The following is a 14,461-nucleotide window of genomic DNA, read 5'->3' on the forward strand; positions in this document are numbered from 1 at the left end:
CGACAATAAATTACATCGAACTAGCTGTATCGTCGAGTAATAACGATCGAGGCAGGCGCGTTTCGATTAAACGGCGAGCCACGATCGAACGAGTCTTTAATACGAAGAAAATTGAGATAAAGGGACGAGCCCCGATAAATATTTCGCTCTGTCGATCAAGAACAATGACACGCCGATTTATACAGTTACAGGAAAGATTGCGGATCTGGCCGGTGGTATTATCGTTCGGATATTTATGGCAGGCGATCGCCTGCGTGGGCGGTCGGTGATCTACGATCGTGACTAATCGATTAACCGGAGAGATTAAAATACGTGGTAATTCGATTTTTATCGGTCCGTGCCTCCGTCGGGTTTCGACTCGGTCTCCTTTTCCACGGTCCGGCGAGCATTTTACTAAATTACTATACCGAGCTACTGGCTAAAATATAACCGACACCTGATCGTTTTGTACATCGACGACGTGTGACTCGTTCGATAAATTCTCGATCGCGCGAACACCTGTCCGCGGTTTGCGCTCAAGTAATTGGACGATGAGTATCATTAATTCGCAAGTTGGGTAAATATAGTCTGCTTCGCGCGATAATCGCGGCGTGGACGAAATAAAAACTTTCCACCTGAATGTAACAGTATTTTTGAATTGTTCCAATGCTTTTACTGTTTTAGGAGGAACTGGAATCGACTCCAGGTATCGGCGGTTGTCTTCTCGGAGTTCCCAGCAGCCCCCTTTAATGAAATGTTGTCCCGCGAATATGAGGTCCCCGAGAAATCGTGAAAACGTGTTCTTGCGCGGAAGGCAAGAAGGTTTCCCTTCTGGCACGTTTTTTCCCCCTGTTAATGGACATCGAAACCACCGGCTCTCATCTGAACCGATCGAGGAATCGGATGGATCAAGCGACGGGATCGCGGCGAAGATCGAGAGACGTTCGCTCGATCGGATCGTGTCTCTCACCGCCATGGGAACATTTTCCCCGTATACGCGACTGGAAAAAGCGTGTAACGCGAATAGCCGGGATCAGAACTGGTATCTCGCGATCAATATTCATTCTGCTTCTTACCCCTCCACCTATCATTACGATTTGTTTCTCGTCCCTTCTATTTTCCGCGTTCCTAACCTCCTCCTCCTCCTCCTCCTCCTCTTCATCTTCTTTCTTGATCGTCTTCTTACTTAACCGGGCATTCTTCGATCTAATCTTCTACACGACCAGTTCGTCCGATGAATATACGCGACCTGGGAAGAAAATGTACTCGTTAGATCAGTCTGCGATGGGAAATTGTCAAGCCCTGGCGATCTTCATTTGTGAAATAATAAATTATAGACAACCAAAAAGTGATCAATTCCTAAATGAACAAAGTGCAACGGAACAGCCAAGTAGATTGAAATATAATTTTTTACAATTGTGGCTATTTAATCTTAGCTTAAGAGGGTTAAGCAACTCAATTAGAAAATGGCGGAGCCAGCGAAGAACAATGGACAAACAAGTTAGCGAACCGGTGGCCGGTTGCACCGAAAACGTGTCTCAATTAATAAACAAGCCGCGGTCGAGTTGCGACCGCTCAATTTTCCCGTGCAATTATTCAGACGACTGCGTGAATAATTACTCGCTATTCGGCCGGTTTGCCGCGCTAAGTGGGCCGGCCGATCGCAATCTTAATGGGCCGAGCCGTTTGATTAACCGTTGATTATTCAATTAAGGGAAAGTATTTCGTCACGGTCAATTGAATGGCCGCGTGCAGCAATAATAAAACACAATGCGGCCGGGTAACTTACCTAATGAAAGTTGCATCGATCGATTATGAAACCGGGTATTAGATTCTGCTACACAATTTGTCGTTTTGCTAATGCTCCGATAAAAACGGCGCGATGTCCACACGATCAGTTTCGTATTAGTGACATTCTACATTTTATAAATACATTTTTAATTTAGTCATTGGCTGACAGAAAGATTGAGAAAACCGAAAAGTGTATTAATTAGCACGTTATGAACAATACGGAATGATGGTGGAATGAAGGGTGTGGGAAGAAGGGGGAGCAGAAGAAAGGAGCACGAGGATATTAACTAATTCCATTCGATTAAAACAACTAAGTCGAGGCGGTGGCAAGAACTCTGGGACCGTCTCGACAGACTTGTTCACGTGGCGCGGGAACTCGTGCTTGCTTCGTCACCCTCGAAGCCACAATTTCTTCACACTAATTACCGATCCGTCCCGCCCACCTGACAAGTGAGAAAGTGTGAAACAACTCGGGAGGCAGAGAGCGAACCCGCCGACGGCAGTACGACGACAATCGACTGTGATTTCCAGGCACGATCGTTGACTTGACTGCAAAATAAATCGCTTTGTTCCCCATTCCGTGCAATCGGCCCACAATTTTCAACGTTGGTTACAAAAAAATTTATGCGGGAGGTTCCTGAAGCTCGATTAAAAAAAATACAAAAATTATTCTGTGCCTCTGGAATATTCGAAAAGAATTTGATTCGATTTAACACTTTAGATTAAACACCGCCGTTAAAGGCTCGTGAACACGGTCCACCATAATGTTCGAGGAGGTCATGGTTGGGTTCGCGAGGGAGTTTATATCTGGGCCGATTCGTTCGGCACGAAGGCCGGGATAGAGAGATCGATTTACGTGAATAATGAGACGAAGAAGAAACTTCCTCGTCGATAAATTTAACGCGTTACGGAACCGCGGCCGGCACTTTGCCCGAAGAACAAGAGTGTTCCACGTCGTTAGACTCCGAGGTTACGTCCGGGGTTCCAGAGAGAGAGAGTCCCATGGTGGTCCCCCCTTGCGACCAGGTGGCCAGCCCCCATCGATGGTAACTAATTAAATCATGAAAAAGGCGGTGAACGTGCGTCCTACAGTTTTTACGAAATTAATAAACCGGAACCGACAGTGGCTCTCAGTGTCCCCATCGTTACGAGATCACGGGGAAACGGAATTAATCGACCCAAACAATTTCATCCACCATTAAAGAATCCCCCATACACATTCCCACATAAATTACAATCTTTGCAGATTATTTGTGAGATTCGTGGGAGGAGACATACTTTTAAAATGTATGGAATACTTCAAGACGTATTATGCAAGAATACATTCTCAGCCGGTTACTTTTTTTTGTAGAGAATTTTTCGGTACCGTTTCAAGGTATGGTGGCCACGGAACAGCCGAAAGGGGCGGGAGATCTTAAGCGTTGTTAGAAGCGTGACAAATACATTTAACACCTACTTTCAAATTACTCAGCATGACGCTACAGAAAGATTGGTTCGCCCATGGCAAAAACCACCAATTTCTTCGTTGATCGCCCATCCGCCTGGTAGTTTGCATCTCCGCAAAGGAGTTTTTGCTCGGGCCGACTCGCGCCGCGTCGAATCGATAAAGTATTAATCGAAGTGACCATGGGCTCCCTCGTTTCTTGCACGGAAACCGCTCAATGCGGCTCGCTTCTAGCGCCTAACTTTTGGTCCACGTGTTCTGCTATTGCCACATCGACGAAATTGCCTGAAAAAAGTACAGCGATTAGACAAATCTATACTGTGATTCGCTAGTACGTTGTGACATTATACATTATTTTTGACAGAGATCGAGACAAATAATTCTGCCAACCATTTCTACACACTGAAGGTGTTAAGGTTGGAACACGTTCTATAATCTCCACCCGCGCACGAAGTGACCGCGGCTCGTTGAAATGTAGCAGAGGGTGGCAGGCATCGACGGGGGCGGATGCAGCTTTTCACGAGAGCTTTTACGAGTCGCATATGTGACCGGGGTCTCTTTCATCCCCCGCTTGATATTCCTGGCACCGTGTACCAACCCCTCCGAAGAGGAACGAGCAACCGCCGGCAACCTTGTCGAGAGGAGCAACCCTCTTCGCCAAGCCGCGAGAGAAGCCCAAGAAAAATCTTTCGTCATATTCACTGGGGAGTGATAGTCCGACATAACGCAACAAATTTCTTCAGGGTCTCTCCTCCAGAGGGTCGACCCACCCCCGCAACTCCCGTCGATCGCGCATTTAAATCGTTCCGCGCCGTTTCTTTTCTCGTTTTCCTGCACAAGCGGATCAACCCCTCGATGTTCGAAGGGGTGGCTTCTACCTTTCGACCCAGACCCACCGAGAAACATGGCGGTCGACCGCCACGACCGCCCAGGGACCGATTCCTCCCACGCACAATTTACAGTTTCACATTTTATTCCCATCGCGCGTTCGACAACGGATAAACTCGTTCCGGGTCGACTCGGAAATCATCTTTCGAAGCACGGCTGGGACTGCGAGAGGGGCTGCTGGGATCCAAGAAGATTTCTAGATCGTTTACATCCTCGTACGAATGTTAGTATATTAGTGACTTTTCGGTGTCTATAAGAAAAAGTGAATTTTCTACAAAAACAGGGTTAATCGATTCAAATGAAATTCGTATACGAGGACTCGCTGCAGAAAGTTTTAGGCGAACAACTATCGAGCAGTATTTCTAGAGCATTAATCTCGGAGCAACCCTCTGGCACGAAAGTTTGCTGTCGATCGCGGCAGAAAGGGAACAGTCGCATGATCGAGGAAACGCGTCCACGGAATCGTAGCGACATCAGGTTTCTATGGAAACGTACAAAAGGCACGTTCAACCCTCCCCCACGGGGGTGGGATCTAGCGATATCGGCGAATATTAAGAAATAGCTCTCGACCGGCATTTCCGTACATTTGCGGACAGAAAACGAGCCATTCGTTTGCCGGCGGGAACGAGGTGCTGTCTATGCATGGCACGCCGGCACCACCATTCGACCGTCCCATAAATAATATCGCGCCCAACCCCTTTCTCTATCCTCTTCTCTCCTCGTTTTCATCGTCTCCCACCCCCCGCAAGACCGTATCTCTTTTCGGATATCGCGAACGGCCGGGCTCTGTTCCGCGAGAAAAAGAGGACCGTATAAGTCCGGACTCGAAATTGAGAGACATTTTTCTCGATCAAACCCCCGACCCCGACGCATCAGCCGTTTATTTTAATTCCTCGTTACCTGTTGGCAGTCTGGGTTAGGGGGTGATTGGGTTAAAATAGTTGCAAACCGGAATCTTTGCTGGCTGAATGCCTGGGCATCTTAGACAGATGTAATTTTTATAACGAGGGTTATTTCAGCGGTTTTTAGTGTGTTGCCCGTGTCTGAGTTAAGATCAGATCAAGTTCAGTTGTTTTGTTAACAGAGTGAGACGCAATTTTAAGATAAAAGGAAACTCGCAGGCGTTGAAGCAGTTGCGTTCCTTCAAGATTTCTCACAAGGATCAGTTTTCTAACGTTTTGCTAATGGGGAATTTAAGCTATGATCTGCACCCGGCTCGCTGCTGTTAATAATTGATTGCAAAAGTGTAATTAAACGATCGCGGTTAGGTGAAACTTTATCTCCGAACGTAATTGCTGAACACGCAGCTGTAATTTGAAGAGAAAATTAAGCAGTACTCTACATACTCAATGAGGAATACACTCGGGATGTCTTAATAAACCGGAGGATATGGAACCCAGGTGTGCACGCACGGTATTATGTTCGCTTCGGAACATATCTTTATCTTCTTTTGGAACATTTCGAACGAACGAATACATATATGTACGGAAGCAAAGAGTATCGGTTTACTGTGTACTGGAATTTTACGGCCATTGCATTTTAATAAGTCCGAATTTACATTTTAGTGTAATTAATCTCGATGCGTCCGGATTAATTAGACTATTTTTATAGTGTAATTGAACGGTGTAAGTTTTGCTGATAATTAATGATAGTACTAGATTGAAACGAGGGAACTCGTGTAACTTGTATAATTCATGAGCGCATTCTTGCTCCTCCGGCCGCCATTGTTCCTCGAGACATCGCCATTTTTGCCAGATGAAAGGGTCGCGACGTGTTTCGAATTTTCGCGTAACACGCTTCCTGCTTTTCATTTGTTTCTTTATCTGTGCCGGTTCCCCGCACCGTTCCCGAACAATCTTAATTATCCAAATAAACGGGCAGACATGCGAAACTACTTATCAGAATAAACAGCCCGTATTTTCCAGGGGGATGAAACGTTTATTAACCCATTCAGGGGGTAAATATCGATCGTCGAGTCGGATCGAAATCGGATTACGTCGCGGAGCGAAAATCCAGCGGGCTGCGGCAAAACAGCGATTAGGTGCGGGGGTGTGCGGGGGTGTACGAGGGTGCGAGAGGGTGGTAGAGTGACAGCACGGAGGAAGGGTGAGTTTCTTGCTGGATGGACGGCTTTTCTTGCGGCGAGTACTCGCTGCGACACAAATAGCGTATGATTGAGTGAGCGCCGCGAGGGATTTCCAGACGTGGAAACGGAATATCGCGGGGGTGGAAAGAATGGCGGAGAGAAAACGTCGACGTTTAGTCGCTGGAGGGGTGGTGGAACCCCCGTAGCGCCTCGCGGGACCACAACAACCCCCGAAAATCGACGGCGAATCTACTTCACCTCCACCCTTCCGCGTTCCTTCAGATTTCCGATGTTCCAGCGTTCCTCGACCTCGTCAGGCAGAGTCTATACAATTTTTCGGGGCGTTTATTATAATTTAGATCATTCATTTCTTCATTCACGATTCTTCCCCTGAGATTGCAAATCTCCATTTTTTAGCGACAAGAAAAGAATGTTCAGGGTTTGAGAAGAAGAAGAGAGAGAGAGAGAGACTCCGTTTGATTTATCAAGATCGATCCGCGGGCTTCCCCACGAATTTTGCAAAGGCCCGCAGATACACTCGGCGAAACGTTTGTCCAGGGGACGTGGAAATGGTGGCCGTGGGGCGGCACAATCGCATTACTAATGATTTTACTTCGGGCGACCCTCAGGGCCGTCATATCGATACGATAGGACCGCGATACGTCGCCGGAAACGCCAGTCGGATAAACCGGGACCACTCAGACCACCCCCGCCTCCGTTTTCCTGTCCGTCGGCACGACGAAGACGGAGCAACTCGAGATCAGAGGTTACGTCGAAGCTGATCGACCCCTCCTACCTCCGGCTACCACCCCCGCCATCGACTATCGATGATTTCGTTTACCCTGAACCGGGACAAAAACCGAATCAACCGAGACAATGTACCGAACGCATGAATTCCCCCGGGTAACATTTACTTAAAATTATGTCTGACTACTGGCCTCCCGTTTCCACTGTGAACACGCTGTACGTTCTAGTCGGGTTTTCATAATCAATTTTTTCAACGTTAGTATGCGATTATAGTAGAGCAGCGAGGTGAGCTGTGCAGTGAACAAAAACGCATAACAAAGAAAATACATATGTACTTTTTCTTTAGTATCTGTCGAAATGTTGTCACGAATGTTGGTTTGTTTTCACCGCGCCGCTATCATCGATGCTCGCCGCTCCATTACATATAACTGCACCCTTAGATTCATTATGCATGTTTGAAACAACATTGAAAAATGTTGTACTTTCCATTCGTTTCTCTCGGCTAGACCGTAATCTTTTTTTCGAAACCAGGAGTTTTTGTGCGGTCATGTGCACGCAAAGGGCCGCATGCGTCTGCACCCGAGCAGGGTTGTACACACCTGCAACGTGCCTATTACCAACATCCGAGCGGTATTAATCTGGCCGGGCTAATTGCATGTCGATTACAGTGTCGTAACGAGCTCCGATAAATACACGGCGGTCGAAGTGAAAAGTTTCCGTTCCGCAGGCGAACTTCCCGTGGATGCTGGAAGGCCGGCCCAGAGCGTTTTACGAGCCGAAAAACTGTTGCTACAAGGCGTTCCATAGACTTCCGCCGGGTCATCGCGATTTTATGGCAACGAGCCGGCCAATTTCGAGGCGCTATCGAACGGTAATTGCTCGCGGGTACAGCCGCGTTTGTTTCACCGCCGAGCAAAGTGATAATGAGTACGAGCGCCGCGTCCTTTTTTTCCGAGTCGTGAGCAAATGGGAATAAAATCGCTTCGAGTTTGTTCGATTTTGATAGTGATACAAAAAGATAATATAGAATTTGATCGGCAAAAAATTAATGTCTGGCCAAGTTCGACAGGCTTCGATTTAAGGAATTTTGTAGACCTCGCAAGTGAACGAACGAGCAACGACGAAATCTTCTAGAATCGATCCAGCGGGAGGCCGAAGAGCAAATAAAGAGCAGATGCGAGGAGCGTCTATACAAAACAGTGGAGTTCGAGAGACGTCGCGTCGCGTCGTTGGTTGCGACGTATCCGTCGCGAAATAATAGAGAACTGCGACGTCCATTCGATATTTCGCGAGATATAATATTGATACACGTACAGTCGCTGCGAAGCGTACACGGTGATCCAAAATCGATGTCGTCACTGTCAGAGAATATTATCAACAATCTGATTTCTGGCCTATACGGTCGACAATCTTTCCCAATGGTCGTAATCAAATGAAAAATTGAAATGTAAGAATCATTAACGTGAAATCAACAAGAAAAATGCACGATTTTTATGAAATCGTAGTTTTCACGACTTTTGAATCGCCTTCTAGATATCGAGACGAGGAATAGAGGGTGGAATATGATGCGGTCTATCCAGATATGTGAACGACGCAGATATAATACAGGTACGTACCTATATGGAAGCCAGAGCCGGGATTCTGGCGTGGACGTCTGCCTCGCGATAAGATACGACCGCAGTCCAGTCAGAATCTCTCCGGTTTCGCAGAAAATTCGCGGACTCCCTTTATCGAGTTTCCTGATAAAGTTTCCCTCTCCTTCTCTCCTTTCCCTTGCTCCGTTTGCTCCACCTCGAGGCTGGCGAACGGAGCGACGAAAAAAGGAAAGGAAATTAGGAGATCCTGCGGAGTATCGATACTCTCTTTCGCCCCGATGACTCTCGATGCCGATCGGCTGATTAAATTCGATTCGTGAACGCGACTTGTTAATTGTCGGCTGCTCGATGAATCTCAATCTCACTAACAAGGCAGTCGAGCACATTGTCAGACTGTCCGAAGCTAAAACGAAGCAGTTGGAACGTATTCCGAAAAAGTCACGGCCCCGGTTGTCGCTTTGCAGGATCAGTCTGGTAGCGAACAATAGTCTGGCCCGATTACAGGCGTTTTCAAAGGCACCGGGCCGCGACAAAAGCCATCCTCTTTCGGATCGCAGTTGCATCGGCACCGGTGCAGATCTATCGGATTCTGTCGGAGCGACGCCGGACAAAACAGCAATCAATAAAGACGAAGTTAGGATCCGGGGGCTGGATTCCTTCAATCAAATTAGGAACATCAAAGTAGCCAGCAAAGCGAAGGAAAAGAGGACCGGGAGGACGACGGAAAGGTGGACGAGAGGGAGATGCTCTCTCTCTCTCTCTCTCTTTCTTCCTCTCAACATTCCTCGAGGGGTGGAAGCTGGGAATTAGCCTCTATCTCCAGAATCCGAACCCTCGAGACAAAGAGAACCCGCACACACACACCCCCTGACTCTTCCTAGCGCTGATACCCTTCGTCATCTTCCAGGATCGCAGCACAGGACTTCTCTCTGCTTCCTGATGCTAGGCTTTGTTAAAGAATCGTCCGAGTGGGCGTGGCCTTCAATAATTCGTCTTCCCCCGTATTGGTGTCTTTGTCGGAACTTATCGGAGTTGACCTTGCACTCTGTTGTCTGCCTTTAACCTTCTTTATTCTTCGTCTGACTTCGTTCGCACTTTGTCGTTTGACTTTAACCTCCCTGGATTTTCATCTATTGCCTTTTTGTTTAAACGGAAAATTTTCCAAAGTTTTTGCATACGTTTCGAGAGGACATTTTCCCCCCCGGAATCCTTGATCTCGTTCGAACCGAAAGGACGCGGGGCCGATGTTATCTGGTAATTGCTCTAGCGCGGAGTAATCAGAATGAAAAACTCCCGGTCTGTTTGATCTTCTTCCACACGCATAGCCACTTGATGAGCAGAAGCGGTTCTCCAACGCTCAAGCTGGCCGAGCAGAAGAAGAAGTAGAAGAAGGAGCGGTGTGTTTCTGCGATCCCCGGGTGCGAACTTGCCGTTCGCGTGAGCTATGTGGTGCGTGCCGTCATTGCGTATTTATTTATTTATTTATTACTGCGCAATAGCTCAGAAATTGCCGTTTCCGTGGATATTTATTCGCGGGAGCCTTGCTGCTCCGCCAAGGCGAATTGCGAATCCGCGGGGCATAGAAACGAATCGACAGGGAGAGGGTTCGCGTCCGGCATGTCAGCGAAAAGGAAACCATATCCGTGGAGGCAAGGTTGCACACGCCCGTGAAATTCGTTCTGCTCCTCGGACACTGGAATTGCTGGGAAACTTCGGCCTACCAGTTCATAAATTACACCGCGATTCGCCTAGCGAACTATTCAGGAACGCGGGAGAACGATCCTCTATGCGTGCCTGATACCTTTTCAGTTGGATGAAACGCTGTCTGAACTGTTAGCCTGAGAACCGAACACATTGAGACGCTAATTTGCTCGGGTTACCTCTGCGGGGGGTTATTCTTTTGAAATATAATCACAAAACGCAGCTGTATAAAATCGAAAAATTAACATCGTACGAATAATTATGGACACCGGGAGACAGAGGACGAAGGAAGGGATTGTTAGTTTTCGGGATCGAAATTACGACGAAAGGAAAAGGACACTCGTAATTCATCTGGCAACGCGGCGGAGAACGTTTTTAGGTCGCGTAGTAAGCAGGAGGGGGTGTCTGGATGCTGCCGCATCGATCCGATACATCACGGGGGCATTTACATCCCCGCCGAGCTGCCCCCTTCATCCCCCAGGATCCCCTTCGTCCCCCAGGACCCCCCTCGATCCCTTTCCCTCTCGCAAGTCGTTTTTCCGATCTTCCCTTTCTGTTCCGCGAACGATCCCGGCCACCATCGAGGGTGGTTTTCTCCCGTGCGGACGCTTATGCCGCCACTTTCCCGAGGGCGCTTGCGCAGCCACCCTCTCCTCCTCACCCTCCTCCTCCTCCCCCCGTCCACTCTATCCACCCCGCGTACACCCACCCCCGCAATTTTCAGCCCGAAACCCACCCCCTCGCTTTTCCGTCTTCCCTTCGCGCTGCCTCCGCCGACGATGCAACGGCCATTGTCTACGCGTCAAATCTCGACTGGCTCGAACCACTCGCCATGTTTCTTAACCCGTTGAATCACTATACAGTGACGGATTCGTCGGGAGGATTGCAAATTGTACTCGAAATAGAATAAATTTATAAATCCAGAGGGAAGCAGAATAGAAAATTTCTGTTTTTCGAAAATGGTGAGATTATTATTGGCGTTTACGAGAACTGTCGCGTGAGGACACACACGGCGAAACAATTAGAATGATTTTCTAAGGCCGGCGCGAGTGAGATCCGCTTGTAACGATAACGTTGACGTTAAGCGTAATAAAGCAGCGGTAATTGCCGACGCAAAGTTATGGCTGCGCCTACTCATTAGCACCCGGCGAGGCTACTGCCTTAATTAGTAAACCAAAGGAGCGCCCCGTAGCGCGCGTTCCGTATAAAAGTCTTGCTTAATGGACGTCCGCGATACTATTTAGCAGATGAATTTTCATTTGACCGCTGCCTATGACCGCACACCAAGCGAGTGAATGGTGTCCGGCGGTGTGGTGAAATTTCTAACTTCATTCTGAACTATTCAGAAGTTGCCCCCTAATGTAAACCGAATACCGAGACATTCAAGTAATATCTTCAAAGCAGGAACAAATCTCCTGAAAGATCTCCTAAAGAATTAGTGAGCAGACGTAGAAACACTCCTGAACGGTGATGCACGCGTTGCAGTTTCATTCACAGAATAAGCTCGCGTCTGAGGAAGCTAGTCGGCTCGATTCAATCGGCTTATCGTCGATCGCGGCATTAACCAGGCAAACGGTTTACGGGAAATTAAAGGAGCTCGGCTGTCGGAAAAATTTTCTTTCCCGGTTCTTAATTATCCCCCGGTGGGATCGAGTGATTTAGACTCGACGTCTAATCGGACCGGCGAAGTAACGATAATTAATGCCGTTCCCCTGTGCGATTTGATAATGCTCCCGAGGATGATGTGTTCATCGTGTGCGGGAAAATGAAAATAAGAGAGCAGAGGGAAGCGATCGCGCGAGCGTGACTGCGATCAACGAGGAAAAACTGGAACCCGAAAGGTAAGTATTCCCGGACATTATTTTTTGGAAAAATTAAACCGTCGTGATTCGGCAAAGATCCATGAATACTATTCTGACTGTGTAAAGGACATGGAAAGTGTCCCGCGTCGGGAGGATCCTCGAGGATCCTTGATAACGACGATTAAAGCGTGGGAGGACAGTGTCGAGCCTCTTCGAGGGAAAAGTTCGTCGGTCAGCCGCGAGATTTCCTCGTTTGCAGCGACTCCTATTTTTTTTCGTCTCCTTTTTCTTTTCTTCTTTTTTTTTTGTCGTCGACGACTGTTGCCAGTACATACCTATCCTCGCGCGTACACGTACGTTCCGGCCGAGTTTACGGATAGATACATTTCCAGGCGAGGCGTCTGGCAGCGAAGTTGCCCGGGAATTGCGGGAAAGGCGACGATGGCTGTTACTTGCCAGCAACTTTCTTTTTTTTTTCCCCGAAACCGAAAAGACGACGAGGCTCCGGGAAAACCGGCACGCCACTGTCATACGTGGAAAGCCAGCATGTTCTATTAATGCGCACGTGTGCGCTCCCATCTAGCCGCGATTTCGTCCTGTTTTCCCGTGGACACAGCGCTGGCCTCTTTCTTCGACCTCCTCTTCTTCGTACACTTTGACGACTTAACATCGGAGTTGCAGAACCAGAGACTTGTTCCCGAATTTTTGATTCCGTCGTTGAAGAATTTATTTAAAGAGTAGGCCACCCGAAGAAACTTCATCTTCACAATTAACCAGTAAATATATTAGCATTTAACAGACATCAACACATCGTTTACGATCGGTTCTTCATAAGGTAGGCGATGCAAGGCAGTTGTTAATGCAACTTAACAACCGTTGCATCGATGAATTACGACAATGCCATATTCCACGGTCGAAAAAGAACAACGTCGGAGAGCGGAAACGAAAATCGCGGCGTGGAAAAAAGCAGCACGTGTGTCTGGACGTCTTACTGCGCTACAATACTAAGCTCCTCGAACCTGTTCGAATTTTTGCATCAGGATTTTTCACACATATTTATGTACATTTGCGGCGTACAAGCGAGTGAAACATTTGACTTGGTAAAAGTAACCGAGCGTTTTGTTGTTGAATAGAAAGAGTTCAATCATATTCCTGTTTTTAATTGGCATCGTTATTTCCACGCACAATAGCTCAGTTGCCTAGGGTTATGATATTCATGCACGTGGGCGGGTATTAGGCTTCTCAAGTATCAATTATGAATTCGCGGTCGCGTAAAATTGCTGTGAAAAACTCTGCGGAAAAAGACAATGTATTCCGACGAAAGCAGGTTGTTCGTAATTTCATTTCGTGCCCCTTATCTTCGATGGGTTCGCAGCGATCTCTGCTGACCGTGACGCCGAACAGACGCGTGCCATTACTGGAACCAGTCCCAATTCGAACACGTCTTCGCGGTTTCCGGGAAAAATAACGATGGGGTTGACATTCCTTTGCTAAAGAAATATGAAGGGTGGCGACATCGAAAAGGAGGGTTGAATCGTGTGGTCTACAAGGCTTACCATTGGCTGCCAAGAACCCTATCACTTTGCATACGACTCGCGCATGTGCATAAAGAACCCCTTCGAAGGGTGGATTTCACCCTTCTGATTTTAAAAAAGGCTACTCTAAAGATGAAGGCTCGCTTTCGGTTAAAATGGCGGTGTAAAGATTCCATCTTTATGAATTCTTCCTCGACCCCATTACCATTGTTGAACGATACACGAAAGAATAATAAATTGACCGTCCAGGATAAAATATAAGGGAATGTACAGCCCCGGAATAATTCCTCAAGGCCGCTGCTTAGGGGTAACATTCGACTCTATTTTCCCGGGTCCGGTAGTATCCCGAGTCCGAGCGGCGTTAATTCCATGCGGCGCTTGATTGCCTTTGCCATTGTTGCCATAGTTACCATGCGAGAGAAAGCTACGACCGTGTCGGGGAAAATAGCAAGGGAGGGAGCGCGGGGGCGAGAACCGACGGGTGGTTAATGAAGCCAAATCCGTTTACGATGAATGCTGCGGGAGAAAGAAAGGGACGCCGGGTTCGTTAGGCGGGCCGCGTCCCGACGTCGACGACGACGGCGACGTTTCTCTTCCCGAGGAAAATGTTTGCTTAAAGATTTTCTCGAATCTCAACCACCCCGGCTCTAACGAAATTTATGACCGTTCTGATGTGTTTGCTCTGTGGACAATCGATCGTTGCTTAATCCAACAAGTTCTTCTTTTATGCACTGCACCGGACACCCCTCGAAATTATTTTTCCACTTATTTACTCGAACACCCCTGCGCGTCTCTTATCCGTCCGAACTATCGTCTTAAATTACACCTACTCATTTTTGTCGCAAATGCATAAAATCCGCTGTCTAGTGATAAAAATGAGTAGACGAAATGGA

The 14,461-nt window shown here is 47.6% G+C and overlaps 1 protein-coding gene across 3 annotated transcripts in view; it reads right to left on the reverse strand.

Moving 5' to 3' along the window:
- The window catches only part of LOC143216720 (uncharacterized), a 70,579-nt gene that overhangs the window by 21,972 nt on the left and 34,146 nt on the right, over nucleotides 1-14,461 (reverse strand). For all 3 annotated transcript variants that reach the window (XR_013010603.1, XM_076440021.1, XM_076440022.1), the window contains exon 2: nucleotides 1,056-3,499. The gene's annotated coding sequence lies outside the window, so the exon portion shown is untranslated. The remainder of the gene's footprint in view (nucleotides 1-1,055; nucleotides 3,500-14,461) is intronic.

The sequence above is a fragment of the Lasioglossum baleicum genome, chromosome 16, assembly GCF_051020765.1.
Source record: "Lasioglossum baleicum chromosome 16, iyLasBale1, whole genome shotgun sequence".
NCBI classification, from domain to species: domain Eukaryota; kingdom Metazoa; phylum Arthropoda; class Insecta; order Hymenoptera; family Halictidae; genus Lasioglossum; species Lasioglossum baleicum.